Source organism: Phyllobates terribilis, unplaced genomic scaffold, assembly GCF_046119375.1.
Source record: "Phyllobates terribilis strain yellow unplaced genomic scaffold, ASM4611937v1 Scaffold_40__1_contigs__length_11209783, whole genome shotgun sequence".
NCBI classification, from domain to species: domain Eukaryota; kingdom Metazoa; phylum Chordata; class Amphibia; order Anura; family Dendrobatidae; genus Phyllobates; species Phyllobates terribilis.
In genome coordinates this window covers 10,527,921-10,548,549 of record NW_027362800.1, presented here as the reverse complement: position 1 = coordinate 10,548,549, position 20,629 = coordinate 10,527,921, and the positions used below count along the sequence as shown (strand labels likewise).

At 45.2% G+C, this 20,629-nt stretch overlaps 16 non-coding genes across 16 annotated transcripts; all 16 read left to right on the top strand.

Annotated features, from left to right (window-relative positions):
• The first annotated feature begins 502 nt into the window (after nt 1-502).
• Nucleotides 503-693, top strand: LOC141190775 (U2 spliceosomal RNA). The gene has a single exon (XR_012264789.1). It is a non-coding gene; the product is annotated as a U2 spliceosomal RNA (small nuclear RNA).
• A 1,122-nt stretch (nt 694-1,815) lies between these two features.
• LOC141185119 (U2 spliceosomal RNA) lies at nt 1,816-2,006 on the top strand. The gene has a single exon (XR_012259811.1). It is a non-coding gene; the product is annotated as a U2 spliceosomal RNA (small nuclear RNA).
• Nucleotides 2,007-3,128: 1,122 nt separating this feature from the next.
• On the top strand, nt 3,129-3,319 carry LOC141185118 (U2 spliceosomal RNA). The gene has a single exon (XR_012259810.1). It is a non-coding gene; the product is annotated as a U2 spliceosomal RNA (small nuclear RNA).
• A 1,122-nt stretch (nt 3,320-4,441) lies between these two features.
• Nucleotides 4,442-4,632, top strand: LOC141185225 (U2 spliceosomal RNA). Its single transcript, XR_012259907.1, has one exon. It is a non-coding gene; the product is annotated as a U2 spliceosomal RNA (small nuclear RNA).
• A 1,120-nt stretch (nt 4,633-5,752) lies between these two features.
• On the top strand, nt 5,753-5,943 carry LOC141185117 (U2 spliceosomal RNA). The gene has a single exon (XR_012259809.1). It is a non-coding gene; the product is annotated as a U2 spliceosomal RNA (small nuclear RNA).
• Nucleotides 5,944-7,064: 1,121 nt separating this feature from the next.
• Nucleotides 7,065-7,255, top strand: LOC141185224 (U2 spliceosomal RNA). The gene has a single exon (XR_012259906.1). It is a non-coding gene; the product is annotated as a U2 spliceosomal RNA (small nuclear RNA).
• Nucleotides 7,256-8,376: 1,121 nt separating this feature from the next.
• Nucleotides 8,377-8,567, top strand: LOC141190774 (U2 spliceosomal RNA). Its single transcript, XR_012264788.1, has one exon. It is a non-coding gene; the product is annotated as a U2 spliceosomal RNA (small nuclear RNA).
• A 1,122-nt stretch (nt 8,568-9,689) lies between these two features.
• Nucleotides 9,690-9,880, top strand: LOC141185116 (U2 spliceosomal RNA). Its single transcript, XR_012259808.1, has one exon. It is a non-coding gene; the product is annotated as a U2 spliceosomal RNA (small nuclear RNA).
• A 1,122-nt stretch (nt 9,881-11,002) lies between these two features.
• LOC141185115 (U2 spliceosomal RNA) lies at nt 11,003-11,193 on the top strand. The gene has a single exon (XR_012259807.1). It is a non-coding gene; the product is annotated as a U2 spliceosomal RNA (small nuclear RNA).
• Nucleotides 11,194-12,315: 1,122 nt separating this feature from the next.
• Nucleotides 12,316-12,506, top strand: LOC141185223 (U2 spliceosomal RNA). The gene has a single exon (XR_012259905.1). It is a non-coding gene; the product is annotated as a U2 spliceosomal RNA (small nuclear RNA).
• A 1,120-nt stretch (nt 12,507-13,626) lies between these two features.
• On the top strand, nt 13,627-13,817 carry LOC141185114 (U2 spliceosomal RNA). Its single transcript, XR_012259806.1, has one exon. It is a non-coding gene; the product is annotated as a U2 spliceosomal RNA (small nuclear RNA).
• Nucleotides 13,818-14,938: 1,121 nt separating this feature from the next.
• LOC141185220 (U2 spliceosomal RNA) lies at nt 14,939-15,129 on the top strand. Its single transcript, XR_012259903.1, has one exon. It is a non-coding gene; the product is annotated as a U2 spliceosomal RNA (small nuclear RNA).
• Nucleotides 15,130-16,250: 1,121 nt separating this feature from the next.
• LOC141185474 (U2 spliceosomal RNA) lies at nt 16,251-16,441 on the top strand. The gene has a single exon (XR_012260134.1). It is a non-coding gene; the product is annotated as a U2 spliceosomal RNA (small nuclear RNA).
• Nucleotides 16,442-17,556: 1,115 nt separating this feature from the next.
• LOC141190773 (U2 spliceosomal RNA) lies at nt 17,557-17,747 on the top strand. The gene has a single exon (XR_012264787.1). It is a non-coding gene; the product is annotated as a U2 spliceosomal RNA (small nuclear RNA).
• A 1,120-nt stretch (nt 17,748-18,867) lies between these two features.
• LOC141190772 (U2 spliceosomal RNA) lies at nt 18,868-19,058 on the top strand. The gene has a single exon (XR_012264786.1). It is a non-coding gene; the product is annotated as a U2 spliceosomal RNA (small nuclear RNA).
• Nucleotides 19,059-20,175: 1,117 nt separating this feature from the next.
• On the top strand, nt 20,176-20,366 carry LOC141185195 (U2 spliceosomal RNA). The gene has a single exon (XR_012259880.1). It is a non-coding gene; the product is annotated as a U2 spliceosomal RNA (small nuclear RNA).
• Nucleotides 20,367-20,629: the final 263 nt, after the last annotated feature.

Below are 20,629 nucleotides of genomic sequence, written 5' to 3'. Positions count from 1 at the left end.
GGTCTCTGTGAGCTTCTCAGTGACATTCAGCCATCCAGGTATCCCGCCTGCAGTAGACGGAATGTGGCAATGGAACGCTGGCTGCGCGTGTCATAATAGGCTCTGAGCCTTTATATACCTGCGCACAGCAGCAGCCACCTTCAGTCTGCTGCTGGACAGCCAGCAGCAGCAGCAGCAGGAGAGGTAATTAATCAGCAACCCTCCTGCTAAGGGTAGACAGCTGCTCGTTCCACCCCCCCCCCGCCTTAATTGGTTCTCCTCCCTTCCAACGGTGTTGAGGCGGGTGGGAACAGCCGGGGGTTGAGGGTACTGTGCTAAAAGAGGTGAAGTTATGCAGATCTAAAACGCGTGGATTGCAGCAGCAGCAAGCCGAAAAGTGCAGGCATGTGAGGGATCTAGAGGTTGACAGCATGTCTTCTTAACGGGAGTCCAGGTGGCCATCTCCACAAATGGACTTTTCAGAATCCTTGGGTGGCACCGTAGTCGGAAACCAATTCTGGTTATCGCTTCTCGGCCTTTTGGCTAAGATCAAGTGTAGTATCTGTTCTTATCAGTTTAATATCTGATACGTCCCCTATCTGGGGACCATATATTAAATGGATTTTTAGAACAGGGAGATGGAAAAAGAGCTTGCTCTGTCCACTCCACGCATTGACCTGGTATTGCAGTATCTCCAGGACCGGTGCACCCCTTCTTTAATGCAGTTTCTAAAATCAGAAAGAATTGAATTCAATGCTTTTTGTTCATTTTGCTTGTTTGTCGGATTTTGGGATGGACTCTTTGGCTTTGCTTTTCTTCTCCTCATTGGATTTTTCATGTTAAAAGTTGCAGAAGCCAGATGACAAGCTCATTTTGGTTCAACTTCAGCAACTGTGCATTGCATTGCCATGTAATGTAATGTAATGCAATGCTATCTATCTAGCTCTCCCTCTATACTTCCTTTTGGATAAACAGACATATTAGGCAAGCATTTTGGAGCTTTCACCTAAATAACTACAGGTGGTGAGATAAGCTGCACAATATAATTGACCTTTCAGTATATTGTTGCACACACACCATCTATTTAGCAAATGCCCTTGTTATCAACAGCAGCCTTTTAAACTCACCTGAGCTAACAGGTATGTGAGCTGGTTACTCTGCTGCGCTTAAAATTTCTTTTTTGGTTTGCTACAATGCCTTTTCTGAAACGTTGTCTCCCTCTGCTGGAACACTGACTTCTTTCATTTAATGCCTGCAGACTATAAAAGAGAAACCAACCCAAAAAGTTTGGTTGATTAGTCTGTGGCATTCTTTTAAACTGTTGCTTATGGCGGTCTCTGTGAGCTTCTCAGTGACATTCAGCCATCCAGGTATCCCGCCTGCAGTAGACGGAATGTGGCAATGGAACGCTGGCTGCGCGTGTCATAATAGGCTCTGAGCCTTTATATACCTGCGCACAGCAGCAGCCACCTTCAGTCTGCTGCTGGACAGCCAGCAGCAGCAGCAGCAGGAGAGGTAATTAATCAGCAACCCTCCTGCTAAGGGTAGACAGCTGCTCGTTCCACCCCCCCCCCCCGCCTTAATTGGTTCTCCTCCCTTCCAACGGTGTTGAGGCGGGTGGGAACAGCCGGGGGTTGAGGGTACTGTGCTAAAAGAGGTGGAGTTATGCAGATCTAAAACGCGTGGATTGCAGCAGCAGCAAGCCGAAAAGTGCAGGCATGTGAGGGATCTAGAGGTTGACAGCATGTCTTCTTAACGGGAGTCCAGGTGGCCATCTCCACAAATGGACTTTTCAGAATCCTTGGGTGGCACCGTAGTCGGAAACCAATTCTGGTTATCGCTTCTCGGCCTTTTGGCTAAGATCAAGTGTAGTATCTGTTCTTATCAGTTTAATATCTGATACGTCCCCTATCTGGAGACCATATATTAAATGGATTTTTAGAACAGGGAGATGGAAAAAGAGCTTGCTCTGTCCACTCCACGCATTGACCTGGTATTGCAGTATCTCCAGGACCGGTGCACCCCTTCTTTAATGCAGTTTCTAAAATCAGAAAGAATTGAATTCAATGCTTTTTGTTCATTTTGCTTGTTTGTCGGATTTTGGGATGGACTCTTTGGCTTTGCTTTTCTTCTCCTCATTGGATTTTTCATGTTAAAAGTTGCAGAAGCCAGATGACAAGCTCATTTTGGTTCAACTTCAGCAACTGTGCATTGCATTGCCATGTAATGTAATGTAATGCAATGCTATCTATCTAGCTCTCCCTCTATACTTCCTTTTGGATAAACAGACATATTAGGCAAGCATTTTGGAGCTTTCACCTAAATAACTACAGGTGGTGAGATAAGCTGCACAATATAATTGACCTTTCAGTATATTGTTGCACACACACCATCTATTTAGCAAATGCCCTTGTTATCAACAGCAGCCTTTTAAACTCACCTGAGCTAACAGGTATGTGAGCTGGTTACTCTGCTGCGCTTAAAATTTCTTTTTTGGTTTGCTACAATGCCTTTTCTGAAACGTTGTCTCCCTCTGCTGGAACACTGACTTCTTTCATTTAATGCCTGCAGACTATAAAAGAGAAACCAACCCAAAAAGTTTGGTTGATTAGTCTGTGGCATTCTTTTAAACTGTTGCTTATGGCGGTCTCTGTGAGCTTCTCAGTGACATTCAGCCATCCAGGTATCCCGCCTGCAGTAGACGGAATGTGGCAATGGAACGCTGGCTGCGCGTGTCATAATAGGCTCTGAGCCTTTATATACCTGCGCACAGCAGCAGCCACCTTCAGTCTGCTGCTGGACAGCCAGCAGCAGCAGCAGCAGGAGAGGTAATTAATCAGCAACCCTCCTGCTAAGGGTAGACAGCTGCTCGTTCCACCCCCCCCCCCCGCCTTAATTGGTTCTCCTCCCTTCCAACGGTGTTGAGGCGGGTGGGAACAGCCGGGGGTTGAGGGTACTGTGCTAAAAGAGGTGGAGTTATGCAGATCTAAAACGCGTGGATTGCAGCAGCAGCAAGCCGAAAAGTGCAGGCATGTGAGGGATCTAGAGGTTGACAGCATGTCTTCTTAACGGGAGTCCAGGTGGCCATCTCCACAAATGGACTTTTCAGAATCCTTGGGTGGCACCGTAGTCGGAAACCAATTCTGGTTATCGCTTCTCGGCCTTTTGGCTAAGATCAAGTGTAGTATCTGTTCTTATCAGTTTAATATCTGATACGTCCCCTATCTGGAGACCATATATTAAATGGATTTTTAGAACAGGGAGATGGAAAAAGAGCTTGCTCTGTCCACTCCACGCATTGACCTGGTATTGCAGTATCTCCAGGACCGGTGCACCCCTTCTTTAATGCAGTTTCTAAAATCAGAAAGAATTGAATTCAATGCTTTTTGTTCATTTTGCTTGTTTGTCGGATTTTGGGATGGACTCTTTGGCTTTGCTTTTCTTCTCCTCATTGGATTTTTCATGTTAAAAGTTGCAGAAGCCAGATGACAAGCTCATTTTGGTTCAACTTCAGCAACTGTGCATTGCATTGCCATGTAATGTAATGTAATGCAATGCTATCTATCTAGCTCTCCCTCTATACTTCCTTTTGGATAAACAGACATATTAGGCAAGCATTTTGGAGCTTTCACCTAAATAACTACAGGTGGTGAGATAAGCTGCACAATATAATTGACCTTTCAGTATATTGTTGCACACACACCATCTATTTAGCAAATGCCCTTGTTATCAACAGCAGCCTTTTAAACTCAACTGAGCTAACAGGTATGTGAGCTGGTTACTCTGCTGCGCTTAAAATTTCTTTTTTGGTTTGCTACAATGCCTTTTCTGAAACGTTGTCTCCCTCTGCTGGAACACTGACTTCTTTCATTTAATGCCTGCAGACTATAAAAGAGAAACCAACCCAAAAAGTTTGGTTGATTAGTCTGTGGCATTCTTTTAAACTTTTGCTTATGGCGGTCTCTGTGAGCTTCTCAGTGACATTCAGCCATCCAGGTATCCCGCCTGCAGTAGACGGAATGTGGCAATGGAACGCTGGCTGCGCGTGTCATAATAGGCTCTGAGCCTTTATATACCTGCGCACAGCAGCAGCCACCTTCAGTCTGCTGCTGGACAGCCAGCAGCAGCAGCAGCAGGAGAGGTAATTAATCAGCAACCCTCCTGCTAAGGGTAGACAGCTGCTCGTTCCACCCCCCCCCCCCGCCTTAATTGGTTCTCCTCCCTTCCAACGGTGTTGAGGCGGGTGGGAACAGCCGGGGGTTGAGGGTACTGTGCTAAAAGAGGTGGAGTTATGCAGATCTAAAACGCGTGGATTGCAGCAGCAGCAAGCCGAAAAGTGCAGGCATGTGAGGGATCTAGAGGTTGACAGCATGTCTTCTTAACGGGAGTCCAGGTGGCCATCTCCACAAATGGACTTTTCAGAATCCTTGGGTGGCACCGTAGTCGGAAACCAATTCTGGTTATCGCTTCTCGGCCTTTTGGCTAAGATCAAGTGTAGTATCTGTTCTTATCAGTTTAATATCTGATACGTCCCCTATCTGGGGACCATATATTAAATGGATTTTTAGAACAGGGAGATGGAAAAAGAACTTGCTCTGTCCACTCCACGCATTGACCTGGTATTGCAGTATCTCCAGGACCGGTGCACCCCTTCTTTAATGCAGTTTCTAAAATCAGAAAGAATTGAATTCAATGCTTTTTGTTCATTTTGCTTGTTTGTCGGATTTTGGGATGGTCTCTTTGGCTTTGCTTTTCTTCTCCTCATTGGATTTTTCATGTTAAAAGTTGCAGAAGCCAGATGACAAGCTCATTTTGGTTCAACTTCAGCAACTGTGCATTGCATTGCCATGTAATGTAATGTAATGCAATGCTATCTATCTAGCTCTCCCTCTATACTTCCTTTTGGATAAACAGACATATTAGGCAAGCATTTTGGAGCTTTCACCTAAATAACTACAGGTGGTGAGATAAGCTGCACAATATAATTGACCTTTCAGTATATTGTTGCACACACACCATCTATTTAGCAAATGCCCTTGTTATCAACAGCAGCCTTTTAAACTCACCTGAGCTAACAGGTATGTGAGCTGGTTACTCTGCTGCACTTAAAATTTCTTTTTTGGTTTGCTACAATGCCTTTTCTGAAACGTTGTCTCCCTCTGCTGGAACACTGACTTCTTTCATTTAATGCCTGCAGACTATAAAAGAGAAACCAACCCAAAAAGTTTGGTTGATTAGTCTGTGGCATTCTTTTAAACTGTTGCTTATGGCGGTCTCTGTGAGCTTCTCAGTGACATTCAGCCATCCAGGTATCCCGCCTGCAGTAGACGGAATGTGGCAATGGAACGCTGGCTGCGCGTGTCATAATAGGCTCTGAGCCTTTATATACCTGCGCACAGCAGCAGCCACCTTCAGTCTGCTGCTGGACAGCCAGCAGCAGCAGCAGGAGAGGTAATTAATCAGCAACCCTCCTGCTAAGGGTAGACAGCTGCTCGTTCCACCCCCCCCCCCCCGCCTTAATTGGTTCTCCTCCCTTCCAACGGTGTTGAGGCGGGTGGGAACAGCCGGGGGTTGAGGGTACTGTGCTAAAAGAGGTGGAGTTATGCAGATCTAAAACGCGTGGATTGCAGCAGCAGCAAGCCGAAAAGTGCAGGCATGTGAGGGATCTAGAGGTTGACAGCATGTCTTCTTAACGGGAGTCCAGGTGGCCATCTCCACAAATGGACTTTTCAGAATCCTTGGGTGGCACCGTAGTCGGAAACCAATTCTGGTTATCGCTTCTCGGCCTTTTGGCTAAGATCAAGTGTAGTATCTGTTCTTATCAGTTTAATATCTGATACGTCCCCTATCTGGAGACCATATATTAAATGGATTTTTAGAACAGGGAGATGGAAAAAGAGCTTGCTCTGTCCACTCCACGCATTGACCTGGTATTGCAGTATCTCCAGGACCGGTGCACCCCTTCTTTAATGCAGTTTCTAAAATCAGAAAGAATTGAATTCAATGCTTTTTGTTCATTTTGCTTGTTTGTCGGATTTTGGGATGGACTCTTTGGCTTTGCTTTTCTTCTCCTCATTGGATTTTTCATGTTAAAAGTTGCAGAAGCCAGATGACAAGCTCATTTTGGTTCAACTTCAGCAACTGTGCATTGCATTGCCATGTAATGTAATGTAATGCAATGCTATCTATCTAGCTCTCCCTCTATACTTCCTTTTGGATAAACAGACATATTAGGCAAGCATTTTGGAGCTTTCACCTAAATAACTACAGGTGGTGAGATAAGCTGCACAATATAATTGACCTTTCAGTATATTGTTGCACACACACCATCTATTTAGCAAATGCCCTTGTTATCAACAGCAGCCTTTTAAACTCACCTGAGCTAACAGGTATGTGAGCTGGTTACTCTGCTGCGCTTAAAATTTCTTTTTTGGTTTGCTACAATGCCTTTTCTGAAACGTTGTCTCCCTCTGCTGGAACACTGACTTCTTTCATTTAATGCCTGCAGACTATAAAAGAGAAACCAACCCAAAAAGTTTGGTTGATTAGTCTGTGGCATTCTTTTAAACTGTTGCTTATGGCGGTCTCTGTGAGCTTCTCAGTGACATTCAGCCATCCAGGTATCCCGCCTGCAGTAGACGGAATGTGGCAATGGAACACTGGCTGCGCGTGTCATAATAGGCTCTGAGCCTTTATATACCTGCGCACAGCAGCAGCCACCTTCAGTCTGCTGCTGGACAGCCAGCAGCAGCAGCAGCAGGAGAGGTAATTAATCAGCAACCCTCCTGCTAAGGGTAGACAGCTGCTCGTTCCACCCCCCCCCCCGCCTTAATTGGTTCTCCTCCCTTCCAACGGTGTTGAGGCGGGTGGGAACAGCCGGGGGTTGAGGGTACTGTGCTAAAAGAGGTGGAGTTATGCAGATCTAAAACGCGTGGATTGCAGCAGCAGCAAGCCGAAAAGTGCAGGCATGTGAGGGATCTAGAGGTTGACAGCATGTCTTCTTAACGGGAGTCCAGGTGGCCATCTCCACAAATGGACTTTTCAGAATCCTTGGGTGGCACCGTAGTCGGAAACCAATTCTGGTTATCGCTTCTCGGCCTTTTGGCTAAGATCAAGTGTAGTATCTGTTCTTATCAGTTTAATATCTGATACGTCCCCTATCTGGGGACCATATATTAAATGGATTTTTAGAACAGGGAGATGGAAAAAGAACTTGCTCTGTCCACTCCACGCATTGACCTGGTATTGCAGTATCTCCAGGACCGGTGCACCCCTTCTTTAATGCAGTTTCTAAAATCAGAAAGAATTGAATTCAATGCTTTTTGTTCATTTTGCTTGTTTGTCGGATTTTGGGATGAACTCTTTGGCTTTGCTTTTCTTCTCCTCATTGGATTTTTCATGTTAAAAGTTGCAGAAGCCAGATGACAAGCTCATTTTGGTTCAACTTCAGCAACTGTGCATTGCATTGCCATGTAATGTAATGTAATGCAATGCTATCTATCTAGCTCTCCCTCTATACTTCCTTTTGGATAAACAGACATATTAGGCAAGCATTTTGGAGCTTTCACCTAAATAACTACAGGTGGTGAGATAAGCTGCACAATATAATTGACCTTTCAGTATATTGTTGCACACACACCATCTATTTAGCAAATGCCCTTGTTATCAACAGCAGCCTTTTAAACTCACCTGAGCTAACAGGTATGTGAGCTGGTTACTCTGCTGCGCTTAAAATTTCTTTTTTGGTTTGCTACAATGCCTTTTCTGAAACGTTGTCTCCCTCTGCTGGAACACTGACTTCTTTCATTTAATGCCTGCAGACTATAAAAGAGAAACCAACCCAAAAAGTTTGGTTGATTAGTCTGTGGCATTCTTTTAAACTGTTGCTTATGGCGGTCTCTGTGAGCTTCTCAGTGACATTCAGCCATCCAGGTATCCCGCCTGCAGCAGACGGAATGTGGCAATGGAACGCTGGCTGCGCATGTCATAATAGGCTCTGAGCCTTTATATACCTGCGCACAGCAGCAGCCACCTTCAGTCTGCTGCTGGACAGCCAGCAGCAGCAGCAGCAGGAGAGGTAATTAATCAGCAACCCTCCTGCTAAGGGTAGACAGCTGCTCGTTCCACCCCCCCCCCCGCCTTAATTGGTTCTCCTCCCTTCCAACGGTGTTGAAGCGGGTGGGAACAGCCGGGGGTTGAGGGTACTGTGCTAAAAGAGGTGGAGTTATGCAGATCTAAAACGCGTGGATTGCAGCAGCAGCAAGCCGAAAAGTGCAGGCATGTGAGGGATCTAGAGGTTGACAGCATGTCTTCTTAACGGGAGTCCAGGTGGCCATCTCCACAAATGGACTTTTCAGAATCCTTGGGTGGCACCGTAGTCGGAAACCAATTCTGGTTATCGCTTCTCGGCCTTTTGGCTAAGATCAAGTGTAGTATCTGTTCTTATCAGTTTAATATCTGATACGTCCCCTATCTGGGGACCATATATTAAATGGATTTTTAGAACAGGGAGATGGAAAAAGAGCTTGCTCTGTCCACTCCACGCATTGACCTGGTATTGCAGTATCTCCAGGACCGGTGCACCCCTTCTTTAATGCAGTTTCTAAAATCAGAAAGAATTGAATTCAATGCTTTTTGTTCATTTTGCTTGTTTGTCGGATTTTGGGATGGACTCTTTGGCTTTGCTTTTCTTCTCCTCATTGGATTTTTCATGTTAAAAGTTGCAGAAGCCAGATGACAAGCTCATTTTGGTTCAACTTCAGCAACTGTGCATTGCATTGCCATGTAATGTAATGTAATGCAATGCTATCTATCTAGCTCTCCCTCTATACTTCCTTTTGGATAAACAGACATATTAGGCAAGCATTTTGGAGCTTTCACCTAAATAACTACAGGTGGTGAGATAAGCTGCACAATATAATTGACCTTTCAGTATATTGTTGCACACACACCATCTATTTAGCAAATGCCCTTGTTATCAACAGCAGCCTTTTAAACTCACCTGAGCTAACAGGTATGTGAGCTGGTTACTCTGCTGCGCTTAAAATTTCTTTTTTGGTTTGCTACAATGCCTTTTCTGAAACGTTGTCTCCCTCTGCTGGAACACTGACTTCTTTCATTTAATGCCTGCAGACTATAAAAGAGAAACCAACCCAAAAAGTTTGGTTGATTAGTCTGTGGCATTCTTTTAAACTGTTGCTTATGGCGGTCTCTGTGAGCTTCTCAGTGACATTCAGCCATCCAGGTATCCCGCCTGCAGTAGACGGAATGTGGCAATGGAACGCTGGCTGCGCGTGTCATAATAGGCTCTGAGCCTTTATATACCTGCGCACAGCAGCAGCCACCTTCAGTCTGCTGCTGGACAGCCAGCAGCAGCAGCAGCAGGAGAGGTAATTAATCAGCAACCCTCCTGCTAAGGGTAGACAGCTGCTCGTTCCACCCCCCCCCCCCGCCTTAATTGGTTCTCCTCCCTTCCAACGGTGTTGAGGCGGGTGGGAACAGCCGGGGGTTGAGGGTACTGTGCTAAAAGAGGTGGAGTTATGCAGATCTAAAACGCGTGGATTGCAGCAGCAGCAAGCCGAAAAGTGCAGGCATGTGAGGGATCTAGAGGTTGACAGCATGTCTTCTTAACGGGAGTCCAGGTGGCCATCTCCACAAATGGACTTTTCAGAATCCTTGGGTGGCACCGTAGTCGGAAACCAATTCTGGTTATCGCTTCTCGGCCTTTTGGCTAAGATCAAGTGTAGTATCTGTTCTTATCAGTTTAATATCTGATACGTCCCCTATCTGGAGACCATATATTAAATGGATTTTTAGAACAGGGAGATGGAAAAAGAGCTTGCTCTGTCCACTCCACGCATTGACCTGGTATTGCAGTATCTCCAGGACCGGTGCACCCCTTCTTTAATGCAGTTTCTAAAATCAGAAAGAATTGAATTCAATGCTTTTTGTTCATTTTGCTTGTTTGTCGGATTTTGGGATGGACTCTTTGGCTTTGCTTTTCTTCTCCTCATTGGATTTTTCATGTTAAAAGTTGCAGAAGCCAGATGACAAGCTCATTTTGGTTCAACTTCAGCAACTGTGCATTGCATTGCCATGTAATGTAATGTAATGCAATGCTATCTATCTAGCTCTCCCTCTATACTTCCTTTTGGATAAACAGACATATTAGGCAAGCATTTTGGAGCTTTCACCTAAATAACTACAGGTGGTGAGATAAGCTGCACAATATAATTGACCTTTCAGTATATTGTTGCACACACACCATCTATTTAGCAAATGCCCTTGTTATCAACAGCAGCCTTTTAAACTCACCTGAGCTAACAGGTATGTGAGCTGGTTACTCTGCTGCGCTTAAAATTTCTTTTTTGGTTTGCTACAATGCCTTTTCTGAAACGTTGTCTCCCTCTGCTGGAACACTGACTTCTTTCATTTAATGCCTGCAGACTATAAAAGAGAAACCAACCCAAAAAGTTTGGTTGATTAGTCTGTGGCATTCTTTTAAACTGTTGCTTATGGCGGTCTCTGTGAGCTTCTCAGTGACATTCAGCCATCCAGGTATCCCGCCTGCAGTAGACGGAATGTGGCAATGGAACGCTGGCTGCGCGTGTCATAATAGGCTCTGAGCCTTTATATACCTGCGCACAGCAGCAGCCACCTTCAGTCTGCTGCTGGACAGCCAGCAGCAGCAGCAGCAGGAGAGGTAATTAATCAGCAACCCTCCTGCTAAGGGTAGACAGCTGCTCGTTCCACCCCCCCCCCCCGCCTTAATTGGTTCTCCTCCCTTCCAACGGTGTTGAGGCGGGTGGGAACAGCCGGGGGTTGAGGGTACTGTGCTAAAAGAGGTGGAGTTATGCAGATCTAAAACGCGTGGATTGCAGCAGCAGCAAGCCGAAAAGTGCAGGCATGTGAGGGATCTAGAGGTTGACAGCATGTCTTCTTAACGGGAGTCCAGGTGGCCATCTCCACAAATGGACTTTTCAGAATCCTTGGGTGGCACCGTAGTCGGAAACCAATTCTGGTTATCGCTTCTCGGCCTTTTGGCTAAGATCAAGTGTAGTATCTGTTCTTATCAGTTTAATATCTGATACGTCCCCTATCTGGAGACCATATATTAAATGGATTTTTAGAACAGGGAGATGGAAAAAGAGCTTGCTCTGTCCACTCCACGCATTGACCTGGTATTGCAGTATCTCCAGGACCGGTGCACCCCTTCTTTAATGCAGTTTCTAAAATCAGAAAGAATTGAATTCAATGCTTTTTGTTCATTTTGCTTGTTTGTCGGATTTTGGGATGGACTCTTTGGCTTTGCTTTTCTTCTCCTCATTGGATTTTTCATGTTAAAAGTTGCAGAAGCCAGATGACAAGCTCATTTTGGTTCAACTTCAGCAACTGTGCATTGCATTGCCATGTAATGTAATGTAATGCAATGCTATCTATCTAGCTCTCCCTCTATACTTCCTTTTGGATAAACAGACATATTAGGCAAGCATTTTGGAGCTTTCACCTAAATAACTACAGGTGGTGAGATAAGCTGCACAATATAATTGACCTTTCAGTATATTGTTGCACACACACCATCTATTTAGCAAATGCCCTTGTTATCAACAGCAGCCTTTTAAACTCACCTGAGCTAACAGGTATGTGAGCTGGTTACTCTGCTGCGCTTAAAATTTCTTTTTTGGTTTGCTACAATGCCTTTTCTGAAACGTTGTCTCCCTCTGCTGGAACACTGACTTCTTTCATTTAATGCCTGCAGACTATAAAAGAGAAACCAACCCAAAAAGTTTGGTTGATTAGTCTGTGGCATTCTTTTAAACTTTTGCTTATGGCGGTCTCTGTGAGCTTCTCAGTGACATTCAGCCATCCAGGTATCCCGCCTGCAGTAGACGGAATGTGGCAATGGAACGCTGGCTGCGCGTGTCATAATAGGCTCTGAGCCTTTATATACCTGCGCACAGCAGCAGCCACCTTCAGTCTGCTGCTGGACAGCCAGCAGCAGCAGCAGCAGGAGAGGTAATTAATCAGCAACCCTCCTGCTAAGGGTAGACAGCTGCTCGTTCCACCCCCCCCCCCCGCCTTAATTGGTTCTCCTCCCTTCCAACGGTGTTGAGGCGGGTGGGAACAGCCGGGGGTTGAGGGTACTGTGCTAAAAGAGGTGGAGTTATGCAGATCTAAAACGCGTGGATTGCAGCAGCAGCAAGCCGAAAAGTGCAGGCATGTGAGGGATCTAGAGGTTGACAGCATGTCTTCTTAACGGGAGTCCAGGTGGCCATCTCCACAAATGGACTTTTCAGAATCCTTGGGTGGCACCGTAGTCGGAAACCAATTCTGGTTATCGCTTCTCGGCCTTTTGGCTAAGATCAAGTGTAGTATCTGTTCTTATCAGTTTAATATCTGATACGTCCCCTATCTGGGGACCATATATTAAATGGATTTTTAGAACAGGGAGATGGAAAAAGAACTTGCTCTGTCCACTCCACGCATTGACCTGGTATTGCAGTATCTCCAGGACCGGTGCACCCCTTCTTTAATGCAGTTTCTAAAATCAGAAAGAATTGAATTCAATGCTTTTTGTTCATTTTGCTTGTTTGTCGGATTTTGGGATGGTCTCTTTGGCTTTGCTTTTCTTCTCCTCATTGGATTTTTCATGTTAAAAGTTGCAGAAGCCAGATGACAAGCTCATTTTGGTTCAACTTCAGCAACTGTGCATTGCATTGCCATGTAATGTAATGTAATGCAATGCTATCTATCTAGCTCTCCCTCTATACTTCCTTTTGGATAAACAGACATATTAGGCAAGCATTTTGGAGCTTTCACCTAAATAACTACAGGTGGTGAGATAAGCTGCACAATATAATTGACCTTTCAGTATATTGTTGCACACACACCATCTATTTAGCAAATGCCCTTGTTATCAACAGCAGCCTTTTAAACTCACCTGAGCTAACAGGTATGTGAGCTGGTTACTCTGCTGCACTTAAAATTTCTTTTTTGGTTTGCTACAATGCCTTTTCTGAAACGTTGTCTCCCTCTGCTGGAACACTGACTTCTTTCATTTAATGCCTGCAGACTATAAAAGAGAAACCAACCCAAAAAGTTTGGTTGATTAGTCTGTGGCATTCTTTTAAACTGTTGCTTATGGCGGTCTCTGTGAGCTTCTCAGTGACATTCAGCCATCCAGGTATCCCGCCTGCAGTAGACGGAATGTGGCAATGGAACGCTGGCTGCGCGTGTCATAATAGGCTCTGAGCCTTTATATACCTGCGCACAGCAGCAGCCACCTTCAGTCTGCTGCTGGACAGCCAGCAGCAGCAGCAGGAGAGGTAATTAATCAGCAACCCTCCTGCTAAGGGTAGACAGCTGCTCGTTCCACCCCCCCCCCCCCGCCTTAATTGGTTCTCCTCCCTTCCAACGGTGTTGAGGCGGGTGGGAACAGCCGGGGGTTGAGGGTACTGTGCTAAAAGAGGTGGAGTTATGCAGATCTAAAACGCGTGGATTGCAGCAGCAGCAAGCCGAAAAGTGCAGGCATGTGAGGGATCTAGAGGTTGACAGCATGTCTTCTTAACGGGAGTCCAGGTGGCCATCTCCACAAATGGACTTTTCAGAATCCTTGGGTGGCACCGTAGTCGGAAACCAATTCTGGTTATCGCTTCTCGGCCTTTTGGCTAAGATCAAGTGTAGTATCTGTTCTTATCAGTTTAATATCTGATACGTCCCCTATCTGGAGACCATATATTAAATGGATTTTTAGAACAGGGAGATGGAAAAAGAGCTTGCTCTGTCCACTCCACGCATTGACCTGGTATTGCAGTATCTCCAGGACCGGTGCACCCCTTCTTTAATGCAGTTTCTAAAATCAGAAAGAATTGAATTCAATGCTTTTTGTTCATTTTGCTTGTTTGTCGGATTTTGGGATGGACTCTTTGGCTTTGCTTTTCTTCTCCTCATTGGATTTTTCATGTTAAAAGTTGCAGAAGCCAGATGACAAGCTCATTTTGGTTCAACTTCAGCAACTGTGCATTGCATTGCCATGTAATGTAATGTAATGCAATGCTATCTATCTAGCTCTCCCTCTATACTTCCTTTTGGATAAACAGACATATTAGGCAAGCATTTTGGAGCTTTCACCTAAATAACTACAGGTGGTGAGATAAGCTGCACAATATAATTGACCTTTCAGTATATTGTTGCACACACACCATCTATTTAGCAAATGCCCTTGTTATCAACAGCAGCCTTTTAAACTCACCTGAGCTAACAGGTATGTGAGCTGGTTACTCTGCTGCGCTTAAAATTTCTTTTTTGGTTTGCTACAATGCCTTTTCTGAAACGTTGTCTCCCTCTGCTGGAACACTGACTTCTTTCATTTAATGCCTGCAGACTATAAAAGAGAAACCAACCCAAAAAGTTTGGTTGATTAGTCTGTGGCATTCTTTTAAACTGTTGCTTATGGCGGTCTCTGTGAGCTTCTCAGTGACATTCAGCCATCCAGGTATCCCGCCTGCAGTAGACGGAATGTGGCAATGGAACGCTGGCTGCGCGTGTCATAATAGGCTCTGAGCCTTTATATACCTGCGCACAGCAGCAGCCACCTTCAGTCTGCTGCTGGACAGCCAGCAGCAGCAGCAGCAGGAGAGGTAATTAATCAGCAACCCTCCTGCTAAGGGTAGACAGCTGCTCGTTCCACCCCCCCCACCGCCTTAATTGGTTCTCCTCCCTTCCAACGGTGTTGAGGCGGGTGGGAACAGCCGGGGGTTGAGGGTACTGTGCTAAAAGAGGTGGAGTTATGCAGATCTAAAACGCGTGGATTGCAGCAGCAGCAAGCCGAAAAGTGCAGGCATGTGAGGGATCTAGAGGTTGACAGCATGTCTTCTTAACGGGAGTCCAGGTGGCCATCTCCACAAATGGACTTTTCAGAATCCTTGGGTGGCACCGTAGTCGGAAACCAATTCTGGTTATCGCTTCTCGGCCTTTTGGCTAAGATCAAGTGTAGTATCTGTTCTTATCAGTTTAATATCTGATACGTCCCCTATCTGGGGACCATATATTAAATGGATTTTTAGAACAGGGAGATGGAAAAAGAACTTGCTCTGTCCACTCCACGCATTGACCTGGTATTGCAGTATCTCCAGGACCGGTGCACCCCTTCTTTAATGCAGTTTCTAAAATCAGAAAGAATTGAATTCAATGCTTTTTGTTCATTTTGCTTGTTTGTCGGATTTTGGGATGAACTCTTTGGCTTTGCTTTTCTTCTCCTCATTGGATTTTTCATGTTAAAAGTTGCAGAAGCCAGATGACAAGCTCATTTTGGTTCAACTTCAGCAACTGTGCATTGCATTGCCATGTAATGTAATGTAATGCAATGCTATCTATCTAGCTCTCCCTCTATACTTCCTTTTGGATAAACAGACATATTAGGCAAGCATTTTGGAGCTTTCACCTAAATAACTACAGGTGGTGAGATAAGCTGCACAATATAATTGACCTTTCAGTATATTGTTGCACACACACCATCTATTTAGCAAATGCCCTTGTTATCAACAGCAGCCTTTTAAACTCACCTGAGCTAACAGGTATGTGAGCTGGTTACTCTGCTGCGCTTAAAATTTCTTTTTTGGTTTGCTACAATGCCTTTTCTGAAACGTTGTCTCCCTCTGCTGGAACACTGACTTCTTTCATTTAATGCCTGCAGACTATAAAAGAGAAACCAACCCAAAAAGTTTGGTTGATTAGTCTGTGGCATTCTTTTAAACTGTTGCTTATGGCGGTCTCTGTGAGCTTCTCAGTGACATTCAGCCATCCAGGTATCCCGCCTGCAGCAGACGGAATGTGGCAATGGAACGCTGGCTGCGCATGTCATAATAGGCTCTGAGCCTTTATATACCTGCGCACAGCAGCAGCCACCTTCAGTCTGCTGCTGGACAGCCAGCAGCAGCAGCAGCAGGAGAGGTAATTAATCAGCAACCCTCCTGCTAAGGGTAGACAGCTGCTCGTTCCACCCCCCCCCCCGCCTTAATTGGTTCTCCTCCCTTCCAACGGTGTTGAGGCGGGTGGGAACAGCCGGGGGTTGAGGGTACTGTGCTAAAAGAGGTGGAGTTATGCAGATCTAAAACGCGTGGATTGCAGCAGCAGCAAGCCGAAAAGTGCAGGCATGTGAGGGATCTAGAGGTTGACAGCATGTCTTCTTAACGGGAGTCCAGGTGGCCATCTCCACAAATGGACTTTTCAGAATCCTTGGGTGGCACCGTAGTCGGAAACCAATTCTGGTTATCGCTTCTCGGCCTTTTGGCTAAGATCAAGTGTAGTATCTGTTCTTATCAGTTTAATATGTGATACGTCCCCTATCTGGGGACCATATATTAAATGGATTTTTAGAACAGGGAGATGGAAAAAGAGCTTGCTCTGTCCACTCCACGCATTGACCTGGTATTGCAGTATCTCCAGGACCGGTGCACCCCTTCTTTAATGCAGTTTCTAAAATCAGAAAGAATTGAATTCAATGCTTTTTGTTCATTTTGCTTGTTTGTCGGATTTTGGGATGGACTCTTTGGCTTTGCTTTTCTTCTCCTCATTGGATTTTTCATGTTAAAAGTTGCAGAAGCCAGATGACAAGCTCATTTTGGTTCAACTTCAGCAACTGTGCATTGCATTGCCATGTAATGTAATGTAATGCAATGCTATCTATCTAGCTCTCCCTCTATACTTCCTTTTGGATAAACAGACATATTAGGCAAGCATTTTGGAGCTTTCACCTAAATAACTACAGGTGGTGAGATAAGCTGCACAATATAATTGACCTTTCAGTATATTGTTGCACACACACCATCTATTTAGCAAATGCCCTTGTTATCAACAGCAGCCTTTTAAACTCACCTGAGCTAACAGGTATGTGAGCTGGTTACTCTGCTGCGCTTAAAATTTCTTTTTTGGTTTGCTACAATGCCTTTTCTGAAACGTTGTCTCCCTCTGCTGGAACACTGACTTCTTTCATTTAATGCCTGCAGACTATAAAAGAGAAACCAACCCAAAAAGTTTGGTTGATTAGTCTGTGGCATTCTTTTAAACTGTTGCTTATGGCGGTCTCTGTGAGCTTCTCAGTGACATTCAGCCATCCAGGTATCCCGCCTGCAGTAGACGGAATGTGGCAATGGAACGCTGGCTGCGCGTGTCATAATAGGCTCTGAGCCTTTATATACCTGCGCACAGCAGCAGCCACCTTCAGTCTGCTGCTGGACAGCCAGCAGCAGCAGGAGAGGTAATTAATCAGCAACCCTCCTGCTAAGGGTAGACAGCTGCTCGTTCCACCCCCCCCCCCGCCTTAATTGGTTCTCCTCCCTTCCAACGGTGTTGAGGCGGGTGGGAACAGCCGGGGGTTGAGGGTACTGTGCTAAAAGAGGTGGAGTTATGCAGATCTAAAACGCGTGGATTGCAGCAGCAGCAAGCCGAAAAGTGCAGGCATGTGAGGGATCTAGAGGTTGACAGCATGTCTTCTTAACGGGAGTCCAGGTGGCCATCTCCACAAATGGACTTTTCAGAATCCTTGGGTGGCACCGTAGTCGGAAACCAATTCTGGTTATCGCTTCTCGGCCTTTTGGCTAAGATCAAGTGTAGTATCTGTTCTTATCAGTTTAATATCTGATACGTCCCCTATCTGGGGACCATATATTAAATGGATTTTTAGAACAGGGAGATGGAAAAAGAGCTTGCTCTGTCCACTCCACGCATTGACCTGGTATTGCAGTATCTCCAGGACCGGTGCACCCCTTCTTTAATGCAGTTTCTAAAATCAGAAAGAATTGAATTCAATGCTTTTTGTTCATTTTGCTTGTTTGTCGGATTTTGGGATGGACTCTTTGGCTTTGCTTTTCTTCTCCTCATTGGATTTTTCATGTTAAAAGTTGCAGAAGCCAGATGACAAGCTCATTTTGGTTCAACTTCAGCAACTGTGCATTGCATTGCCATGTAATGTAATGTAATGCAATGCTATCTATCTAGCTCTCCCTCTATACTTCCTTTTGGATAAACAGACATATTAGGCAAGCATTTTGGAGCTTTCACCTAAATAACTACAGGTGGTGAGATAAGCTGCACAATATAATTGACCTTTCAGTATATTGTTGCACACACACCATCTATTTAGCAAATGCCCTTGTTATCAACAGCAGCCTTTTAAACTCACCTGAGCTAACAGGTATGTGAGCTGGTTACTCTGCTGCGCTTAAAATTTCTTTTTTGGTTTGCTACAATGCCTTTTCTGAAACGTTGTCTCCCTCTGCTGGAACACTGACTTCTTTCATTTAATGCCTGCAGACTATAAAAGAGAAACCAACCCAAAAAGTTTGGTTGATTAGTCTGTGGCATTCTTTTAAACTGTTGCTTATGGCGGTCTCTGTGAGCTTCTCAGTGACATTCAGCCATCCAGGTATCCCGCCTGCAGTAGACGGAATGTGGCAATGGAACGCTGGCTGCGCGTGTCATAATAGGCTCTGAGCCTTTATATACCTGCGCACAGCAGCAGCCACCTTCAGTCTGCTGCTGGACAGCCAGCAGCAGCAGCAGCAGGAGAGGTAATTAATCAGCAACCCTCCTGCTAAGGGTAGACAGCTGCTCGTTCCACCCCCCCCCCGCCTTAATTGGTTCTCCTCCCTTCCAACGGTGTTGAGGCGGGTGGGAACAGCCGGGGGTTGAGGGTACTGTGCTAAAAGAGGTGGAGTTATGCAGATCTAAAACGCGTGGATTGCATCAGCAGCAAGCCGAAAAGTGCAGGCATGTGAGGGATCTAGAGGTTGACAGCATGTCTTCTTAACGGGAGTCCAGGTGGCCATCTCCACAAATGGACTTTTCAGAATCCTTGGGTGGCACCGTAGTCGGAAACCAATTCTGGTTATCGCTTCTCGGCCTTTTGGCTAAGATCAAGTGTAGTATCTGTTCTTATCAGTTTAATATCTGATACGTCCCCTATCTGGGGACCATATATTAAATGGATTTTTAGAACAGGGAGATGGAAAAAGAGCTTGCTCTGTCCACTCCACGCATTGACCTGGTATTGCAGTATCTCCAGGACCGGTGCACCCCTTCTTTAATGCAGTTTCTAAAATCAGAAAGAATTGAATTCAATGCTTTTTGTTCATTTTGCTTGTTTGTCGGATTTTGGGATGGACTCTTTGGCTTTGCTTTTCTTCTCCTCATTGGATTTTTCATGTTAAAAGTTGCAGAAGCCAGATGACAAGCTCATTTTGGTTCAACTTCAGCAACTGTGCATTGCATTGCCATGTAATGTAATGTAATGCAATGCTATCTATCTAGCTCTCCCTCTATACTTCCTTTTGGATAAACAGACATATTAGGCAAGCATTTTGGAGCTTTCACCTAAATAACTACAGGTGGTGAGATAAGCTGCACAATATAATTGACCTTTCAGTATATTGTTGCACACACACCATCTATTTAGCAAATGCCCTTGTTATCAACAGCAGCCTTTTAAACTCACCTGAGCTAACAGGTATGTGAGCTGGTTACTCTGCTGTGCTTAAAATTTCTTTTTTGGTTTGCTACAATGCCTTTTCTGAAACGTTGTCTCCCTCTGCTGGAACACTGACTTCTTTCATTTAATGCCTGCAGACTATAAAAGAGAAACCAACCCAAAAAGTTTGGTTGATTAGTCTGTGGCATTCTTTTAAACTGTTGCTTATGGCGGTCTCTGTGAGCTTCTCAGTGACATTCAGCCATCCAGGTATCCCGCCTGCAGTAGACGGAATGTGGCAATGGAACGCTGGCTGCGCGTGTCATAATAGGCTCTGAGCCTTTATATACCTGCGCACAGCAGCAGCCACCTTCAGTCTGCTGCTGGACAGCCAGCAGCAGCAGGAGAGGTAATTAATCAGCAACCCTCCTGCTAAGGGTAGACAGCTGCTCGTTCCACCCCCCCCCCCCCGCCTTAATTGGTTCTCCTCCCTTCCAACGGTGTTGAGGCGGGTGGGAACAGCCGGGGGTTGAGGGTACTGTGCTAAAAGAGGTGGAGTTATGCAGATCTAAAACGCGTGGATTGCAGCAGCAGCAAGCCGAAAAGTGCAGGCATGTGAGGGATCTAGAGGTTGACAGCATGTCTTCTTAACGGGAGTCCAGGTGGCCATCTCCACAAATGGACTTTTCAGAATCCTTGGGTGGCACCGTAGTCGGAAACCAATTCTGGTTATCGCTTCTCGGCCTTTTGGCTAAGATCAAGTGTAGTATCTGTTCTTATCAGTTTAATATCTGATACGTCCCCTATCTGGGGACCATATATTAAATGGATTTTTAGAACAGGGAGATGGAAAAAGAGCTTGCTCTGTCCACTCCACGCATTGAGCTGGTATTGCAGTATCTCCAGGACCGGTGCACCCCTTCTTTAATGCAGTTTCTAAAATCAGAAAGAATTGAATTCAATGCTTTTTGTTCATTTTGCTTGTTTGTCGGATTTTGGGATGGACTCTTTGGCTTTGCTTTTCTTCTCCTCATTGGATTTTTCATGTTAAAAGTTGCAGAAGCCAGATGACAAGCTCATTTTGGTTCAACTTCAGCAACTGTGCATTGCATTGCCATGTAATGTAATGTAATGCAATGCTATCTATCTAGCTCTCCCTCTATACTTCCTTTTGGATAAACAGAC